This window comes from Macrobrachium rosenbergii, chromosome 8 (genome assembly GCF_040412425.1).
Source record: "Macrobrachium rosenbergii isolate ZJJX-2024 chromosome 8, ASM4041242v1, whole genome shotgun sequence".
In the NCBI taxonomy this organism is placed as follows: Eukaryota; Metazoa; Arthropoda; class Malacostraca; order Decapoda; family Palaemonidae; genus Macrobrachium; species Macrobrachium rosenbergii.
The window spans coordinates 82506695-82515801 of NC_089748.1; the positions used below are offsets into that span (position 1 = coordinate 82506695).

At 38.0% G+C, this 9107-nt stretch overlaps 1 pseudogene; it reads right to left on the reverse strand.

Moving 5' to 3' along the window:
- Positions 1 to 6938: 6938 nt before the first annotated feature.
- LOC136841288 (cytochrome c oxidase subunit 2-like) lies at positions 6939 to 7406 on the reverse strand (annotated as a pseudogene).
- Between the last annotated feature and the right edge of the window lie 1701 nt (positions 7407 to 9107).

The window sequence follows — 9107 nt, forward strand, 5'->3', positions numbered from 1 at the left end:
GCAAAATGAAATCTTTAATATACGGAGGTAATATATACTAATAAAGATATCTGGGATTAGTGTGAGCCAGAATTAAAAATTTCCCAAGCTTTGAAGCAGAACTGATCATTGAAAAGAAATTAAGACTTCATCAAACATTTTAGTGTAAAGAGAATTTTTATTTTTCCATAAAATCCGATGATCAGGCGCATAATACTTTTTCCTGGTGCTTTCCTGGTTAATAAATAAAATAATAAAAAAAAGAAGGGGGACCAAATGACAGGATAGATGAGCCCCGTGAAAATGGAATACACTAGTAATCTAGGAAACAGAAGTATGGAGTAAATCCCTAATCTTGGCGTTATAGGAAAAGGGCAAGTTTCCAAGCAAGCAATTCAAGGAGTGCTGGTTTCCGCTCGGTAAATGTGGTTTGCCGTTACCTGGTATGTATTACCTGGCAGCCTAATAGGAATACAATTCGCATAAGAAAAGATGCAGAAATACACTCCTGTGGCGAGATCCAATATGGTCTAAAGGAGAACTGGAGGCAGGATGATCCATTATACGAATTTGCATTTAATTCAACTACGGCCGACAGGTGTACCAGAAGACGAAACTCCCTGAATGTATATTATGAAAAACACTCCAAAAGATGACGATTAAACGTTTTCATAAATAAAGAGAAAAAATCGCATTCTCATTCATTTACTAATGAGGATTATTTCCTGTTATTTCATAAGGAAAAATTTATTCTTACAAATGATAGGTCACATTATTCAACAGCCCAAGAAAGAAAACGCAAGAATATGTGGTTTCCTAACCCAGAATAATGAGCTGATTCAGTTAACTGGCACGTTTGTTATTGATTTCTTAACACTTTATCTTGAAGCAATCCCCCCAAATATATGTGATCTTTAAAACCAATATTCTACACAAAGCAAATATAAAATCAAAGGTAGTTTAAAACTGAATCCTAGTTCCTTTTCATCATCTCTATAAAAAACAAAAATGACAGGAAAACGTAATCGAGGCGAATTTCCAGTGAGGTAGACCCACTCGGAAAAAATGGAAAGATTATAAAAAGATGGTAAGGGGCAGTTTGCACCATGACTTTGTTTTCCCCAGAGATGTAGCAGCCAGCTCCTTGACCGTCGTTTCAGTTCTCGAATCAATTTCGGGAGCAGAACGAAACTTAACGTCGAATCAAACGTGTGTGTGTGTGTGTGTGTGTGTGTGTGTGTGTGTGAGAGAGAGAGAGAGAGAGAGAGAGAGAGAGAGAGAGAGAAAGAGAGAGAGAGAATATCCTCAATCAGACGGTAACTATAAGACTTTATGTGGAGCAAAGGGTAAGTTATACTTAATAAATATGAGCAATTATTAAGATTCAGTATTGGAAAGAAATGGTAGTTGCTGTCCTGTATTCCTATATCTAATCGTTAAATAAACAATAGTTGACCAGGTCGAAAAATCTTTAAAATCGAACAGACAGCAAATGATTTATAAATTCCTAATATTTAAATTGCAAGTTTCTATTTAAGTCTCCTATTACACCTGAAAAAAGACGACGAAAGATCACCCTTAAAGTTTTGTTGAACCTGAGAACCAATGCTGCTTACATCATGTTTTATAACTTCATTTTATTTTTCATGTATTTGAAATAATGGCAAATCAGTGATATTTATAGAAATAACATTTTAAACATTTGTCCCGTAAATTTATTCGGTGGAGAATTCCCTTCTTTCATGATGCAAAACAGTCTTAACCACGACGGATTAAGGCCAACAGTTGATGGATTTAAGGAAGGAGAGATCAAAAGAACCCAGTACAAGTCCATCACGTTTCGATGAGTGATAAAAATACATTGCCATACCATCTCTGCAAAGAATAAAAGAGAGAAAATATTGTTTCTCCTTTGCGGTGATAATAATATTTTGACTAAACTTTAAATAATTTACCTGGCGGAATATACTTTTCTAGCTTTCATGTCCTTAATGTCATGTTATTATCATAAGTAAATGAATATGATATCACCATACTACCAAGGTTAATGAATACAAAATTTTACAAAACAAAATATTTCAAAAAATTTACAGTCCAAATAAACCTCCCTGAAAGAAAAACTATGCAATCTCAGACAGAAAAGTATGATTTTCTTTTATACCAAAATGTATCAATGAGAAAATTTTACTTCAAGAAGCAAATAAATAAACGCGAGTGTACCACATAAAAACAAATCAATTTCCCATACAAGGAAGCGAGGGGCTTAAACGAAAAAATATATTGAAAGCATTCGATTATTTTCGAGCCTCCATCTTTCTGTCCGGAGATATGATGATGTTGTTACAACGTGAGTCATCTATCTGTTTGGACGGCGTCTACGACTATGATCAGCCTGTCTTACTGTCTCAATAAATTACTCAATCGGTTCATTCATAAATCTCGGCGTTGCTCAGAGAGAGAGAGAGAGAGAGAGAGAGAGAGAGGTGGTGGGATGAAGGAGAGACCGATTAGCCTAAATCGTGCCCGTGGTTTAGAAGGTTCAGGATCTTCCCCCCTTGTAAATACTTGGGGATGTCTTCATATTTCCTCTCTCTCTCTCTCTCTCTCTCTCTCTCTCTCTCTCTCTCTCTCTTTGGCGTCGAAGCTCTGAAAATTAAACTACATTTCTCTACCTCTTTCTAATTCTTTTCCCACTTACTTTTATTGCTAAGCTATTTTGTAGAACATTATCATTATATGAGCCAAAATCATCTTTAATAACAAGGTCGAGAAGGAAACAAATGAGTGAATTTTTCTCATACATTCTTTGCACAGAGCTGTCTAGTTAATCTACGATTTTATACAAAACCCATGAGTCCAAGAAATGTCTACAGTATATTTTTTCATTCCCTGAGGCACTGCAATTAACATTACGGAAAATGGCGTTCACTCCTATAATTTGTCCTTAATTCTAAAAAAATACAACATTCATTGGGTTTAAACTCGAAACAATGATCCACCTTTCTTTTTATTTACCAACAGTACATCATATCCATCGTGCAGAGCACAAATTCAGCTCGACACTGATAGCAGTTTTAAGGTAAGAATTATTTATCGGCCGCACAGAAATATTTGTAAATTAAAGCGCCTTTTCAGACGTTAAAGAAACTTGTCGACTTAATAGGGAAATCTTAACCCATGAAGGAGACGCCTGCATTTTAATAGTCTTGCCTAGAACCGCTATACACACATGTATGAAAACACACACACACACACACACACACACATATATATATATATATATATATATATATATATATATATATATATATATATATATATATATATATATATATATATATATATATATATATATATATATATATATATATATATAATCCACACATCGGAGGGCACTATAGTAGGCAGGGGAAGGGCGCAGGAACACATACAGAACCAGTACATACATTTATTCGTCTACGCGTTTCTTGACCCGTGGTCACATCATCAGGACATCATCTACAGTTATAAATTATGTTTTGCGTATATTTACTTTTAACTATTTATGCTGAATGTCCCTTTTTAATTTATAACTGTAGATGATGTCCTGATGATGTGACCACGGGTCAAGAAACGCGTAGACGAATAAATGTATGTACTGGTTCTGTATGTGTTCCTGCGCCCTTCCCCTGCCTACTATATATATATATATATATATATATATATATATATATATATATATATATATATATATATATATATATATATATATATATATATATATATATATGTGTGTGTGTGTGTGTGTGTGTGTGTGTGTGTGTGTATTAAGTCTGTGACGAACCATGTGCTGGCCTGGCAGAGGCACATGCGCTGCAGGTGCAATTGTGTCGACGTTGGAGGTTTACACAGTTGATACAACGGGTCTCTGACGCATTCACTTGGCGTTCTGTGTATGATCTAAGTGCGTGGAGACAGTGAGATCTTCGAACATTGAACCGACGTCACGTTTCCAGGGAGAAGTGATTGAGTGAGTGCACAGGTGTGTTGCACTCTGGTATATTATCAGAGGAACAGAAAATTGCAAGGGACTTCGTTTTGTGGCTAGGTATGATGTGCTTGTTGTGCAGTGTTCCAAGACCGCCACTCGAAGATCTGTTATTTGACGCCATAGAAGTGATTACCATAACTCATGAACACATATCTTTTCCAGACATTATGTGGAAATACCCAGTTGTGCTGCAGTAAAATTCCTCTGTCTCCATTATGTATTTCCCATTCTGTTCTCCATTGTGCATTTTTCCGTTTTGAATACTGATTTCTGGTAACACCATTTCAGGTTTTAATATATGATACATTTCTTTTAACAGGAATTCTGGGTTCGTCCTGTGAGGACAGTTATTTTGGAAGTGGTGTTCTTTTACATACTATATGACATTTATTGTGGTCTAGAATAATTATGGCCTTTTTACTTTGTTTGGTAACCAGGGTGTTAGTCACTAGTATTGGTTGGACTAGAATCATTAATCTGAATGTTTGTGAATCAGAATTTCCTCTAGTGAAGATTTCCATTTATAGGGGGTGGAATTCACTCCATTTCATCATCATAGATTTTGCTGAATTACTTTCATTAAATTTGCAAATAAAGTCTACTTTTATACCTCACTGTTTAATTCCAGTAGGCCTTTGTTTGAGGACAGATTCAGTGAGAGAAGTCAACGAGGGAGAAGGAATTTGCTGACCCAGGGCTGGCCACCGCTACCAGAGAATCTTAGAAAAGTAAGATGATTGATGCTGTTCTTAAAAGAGATACAGTAAGAGATTATGACCCTATCTGACCTGAGTATAGGGTCATTAACACTGGTGGCAGCAGTGTTAGACATGAATAGATAGTTAAGTAGATAAATAGATAGGGTTAGGTTACGCTCCTGAAGAGACATATCTTAGTAATACTGGTATTGGCATCTCTGAATAGGACTTTGATGGTTCAGCAATTCAGTTTAGGGAGATGTGGTTGAAACACACTCGAGTCAGTCTTTCTCGAGCGCGAGTCTCTATTTGTTTTTAATGATGCATCACGGGGCGCAAAGTCTTACGGATTTCTTTTTTTTATTTCTTTCCCGTTTCGAGATCGGGTGTCTTATAGGTTCTTTCTTTTGTTTTTTATGCTGAAGTCTCATATTCACACGACGTTGGGAGTCGTGGCATGGGCTAATTTCGTAGTGAGGTTAGGCCCATGTGTTATCTTGTAAGAATATTATGATGTGTACTTGTCGTCTGACGCAATCTCTTTGAGTATAGAGTTTCAGAATAAAGTTCAGTTGCTTAGGATTTTTTTGGTGATAATTTGTATATTGGACGGAATCTGTCTGATCTGTTACGGGTTTGGCAAATCAGTTAGTGTTCAGGATAAGATTAGGAAGACTTTACTATGACTTCCAAATTTAGATTTTTCAGTTCTCTTCTAGAAGAAGCAAGAGGGCTGCGCCATTGGTAATTATAGTCGTTAGGATTATAGGAGCAATTGCTAGTAAGCAATTGCTAATTTACTGAGAATTGAGCAGGTACTGACAGTACTTGCTAACCAGCGTAAAACTTTGATAACTTAACGAGATAGTTATGAGTAATTACGGCAAGTTTTGGGAATTTATGGGTTTCTTAAATGGGTTATTGGTCACAAATGGTGGGGGGTGGGCGGGGTTTAGATGTTACGGTAGCGTGTCGTCCTGTCAAACTACCTTGTTGAATATTGAGGAAGGATTCGTGGGCACTGCATTCAACATGGGCTTGTGCAGTCGCAAGCCGTTCAGCATAGTTGGATCGCCAGGAATTCAAAATGTGAAGAGAAGCATGAGGCTTGTACAGTTGCAAGCCGTCCAGAATATTTAGACCATCAAGAATGCAAGATGAGAAGTGATGCGTTCTACAATGAACTGTGTATTGGAATAACAATCGTGCATATGAGACAAATAATTTTCATATCTAGTGCATATGCTTTGCTATGATTTTGGAGCTGGCCCTTACTGAACTTTCGATTGGACAGTTATCATACCTGGGTGGGGGCACCCAGTGGTAGGGGACCGAGCTCCTATTAAGTCTGTGATGAACCATGTGCTGGCCTGGCAGAGGCACATTCGCTGCAGGTGCAATTGTGTCGACATTGGAGGTTTACACAGTTGATACAGTGGGTATCTGATGCATGCATTTGGCGTTCTGTGTATGATCTAAGTGCGTGGAGACAGTGTGATCTTCGAACATTGAACCTGTGTTGTCACATTTCCAGGGAGAAGTGATTGAGTGAGTGCGGAGGTGTGTTGCACTCTCTAATAGTATATTATCAGAGGAACAGGTAATTGCGAAGGGACTTCGTTTTGTGGCTGGGTATGATTTGCTTGTTGTGCAGTGTTTAATGACCGTCACTGGAAGATCTGTTATTTGACGCCATAGAGGTGAGTACCATAACTGTGGTTGTGTTCTCTGGTTCCATGTGATTTATACCTTTACTGTCTACTGTTGGTGTCAGGCAGGCGAAAGGTACTAGGAGGGGGCTTTGTCTACTCCCAGCTGGGAGATGGGGGCTGATCTGAGTACTTCGGTGGACAGGGTATTTATAGAACTTTAATAAAATCTTCTGGCTATCTTTAGTCCATTCAGGAAAATAGGATTAAAACTTATTTGGTGATTTTACTGGTTTGATTAGTGGGGTTACTTTTAATTATTTAAACTTAAGAAGCTTAATATTATGAGTGTTACATTGAAGCTGTAAAGGAGGTATATTTGCCCCTGAGTATTTTAAAAAGGATTCTTAGCTTTGGCTCTACAATGAAAATGTAGCGTGTTAATCATATTATAAAATCTTAGGAATAAAGACAGAATTTAACCGCCTGAGACTGAAGTTAGAAGCTTCCTCTCCTTGTTTTTCCCTTAGTTAGAACTTGAGTTCAATGATACTATTAACAGTGGTATACCTCTATTTGATTTTAACTAATTAGGGCTCGGATTTGGGTGTTTATCCGTAAGATGGTTCGATTATCCACTTCTAGGAGTCGAAACTCGCTTTCTGTGATATCTTGTCTTGACACTATGTATGAGTCGAATCTGATCTGGGTGAAATCTGAGTATTCGTATCTTCAATATCATTGTTGTCCGATAGCTTTGAGAGTCACTCTAAGGTTGTTCACTTCGTCAAGTAAGTATAATAAGCACAGAGATGGTAGGGCAATAAAGATTAAAATAATTGCAGGTAGAACTGTTCAAATTGTCTCAATAGTTTGGTGTTCCAGTAAAATTCGATTTGTTAGTGAGTTGAAAAATAGTGATGAGAGTATGAATCCGAATAGGGTGGTGATGAGGATGAGAACTAGTATTGCGTGGTCGTGGAAAAAGATTAGTTGTTCTATGAGAGGGGATGCTGCGTCTTGGAGGTTAAGGGCTTTTCATGTCGCCATTGTTTCTAAAAGAAACTAGGTTTCCTATTAGGAGCTTAAATCCTATGCAATGATCTGCCATTTTAGATAGTTAGCTGTTAAAGGGATTTCTATATATCTGTGATCTGCTGGTGGGAAGTTGTGTTGTCACTCAATAGAGGTTGGTATGAATAGGGGGAATAAGGCAGGTCGTTTAGATGTGAGTGCTTCTCATACTACTATGATGAATCCTAATACGGCGATTAGGGAAATTGATGACCCTACCGAAGATACAACATTTCATGTTGTATAGGCATCTGGATAGTCGGAGTATCGTCGAGGTATACCATTTAACCCTAAGAAATGTTGTGGGAAGAAAGTTAGGTTTACTCCGATGAACATTGTAGTGAAGTGAATCTTTAATCATTTGGGATGAATTGATAGTCCGGTGGATAGGGGGAATCAGTGGGCGATTCATGCGAAAATGCCAAATACTGCTCCTATGGATAAGACGTAATGGAAGTGGGTGACTACGTAATATGTGTCATGTAGGATGATGTCGATAGATGAGTTAGCTAGGACTACTCCTGTTAATCCTCCAATGGTGAATAGGAAAATAAATCCTAGGGCTCAGATTAGTGAGGGACTATAGGTGAATTGTGTGCCGTGAAGGGTGGCCAGTCATCTAAAAATTTTTATTCCTGTTAGCACGGCAATAATTATTGTGGCAGAGGTAAAGTATGCTTGTGTGTCTACGTCTATTCCAACAGTGAACATGTGATGGGCTCAGACGACGAAGCCAAGAACCCCAATTGCTATCATGGCATACACTATTCCTAGTGTCCCAAATGATTCTTTTTTCCATGATTCTTGCCTTACAATGTGAGAGATTATGCTGAAGGCTGGGAGAACTAGAATATATACCCCTGGGTGTCCGAAGGATCAGAATAGGTGTTGGTAGAGAATTGGGTCTCCCCCTCCAGCAGGGTTGAAGAAAGATGTGTTTAGGTTTCGATCTGTTAGAAGTATAGTAATGGCTCCGGCTAAAACTGGTAAAGAGAGAAGAAGAAGAATGGCCGTTAAGAATACAGCTCATACAAATAGGGGTAGTCGGTCTATAGTTATCCTGGGAGCTTGCATGTTGATGACTGTGGTGATGAAATTGACGGCTCCTAAGATTGAGGAGACCCCAGCTAAGTGGAGTGAAAAAATACCCAGGTCTACTGAGGCCCCCGCATGAGCGGTGCCAGCTGCTAGGGGTGGGTAGACAGTTCATCCGGTACCAACCCCTCTTTCTACTATCCCTCTAGAGAGAAGTAGGGTTAGAGAGGGTGTAAAAGTCAGAATCTTACGTTATTTATTCGCGGGAATGCTGTGTCTGGTGCCCCTAGTATTAGCGATGCCAACCAGTTGCCAAAGCCACCAATTATGATTGGTATAACTATAAAGAAAATTATTACGAATGCATGGGCAGTAATAATTACAGAGTACCATAACTCATGAACACTTATATCTTTTCCAGACATTATGTGGAAATACCCAGTTGTGCTGCAGTGAAATTCCTCTGTCTCCATTATGTATTTCCCATTCTGTTCCCCATTGTGCATTTTGCCGTTTTGAATACTGATTTCTGGTACACCATTTAAGGTTTTAATATATATATTTCTTTTAACAGGAATTCTGGGTTCGTCCTTTGAGGACGAATATCTTGGAAGTGGTGTTCTTTTACATACTATGTGATAT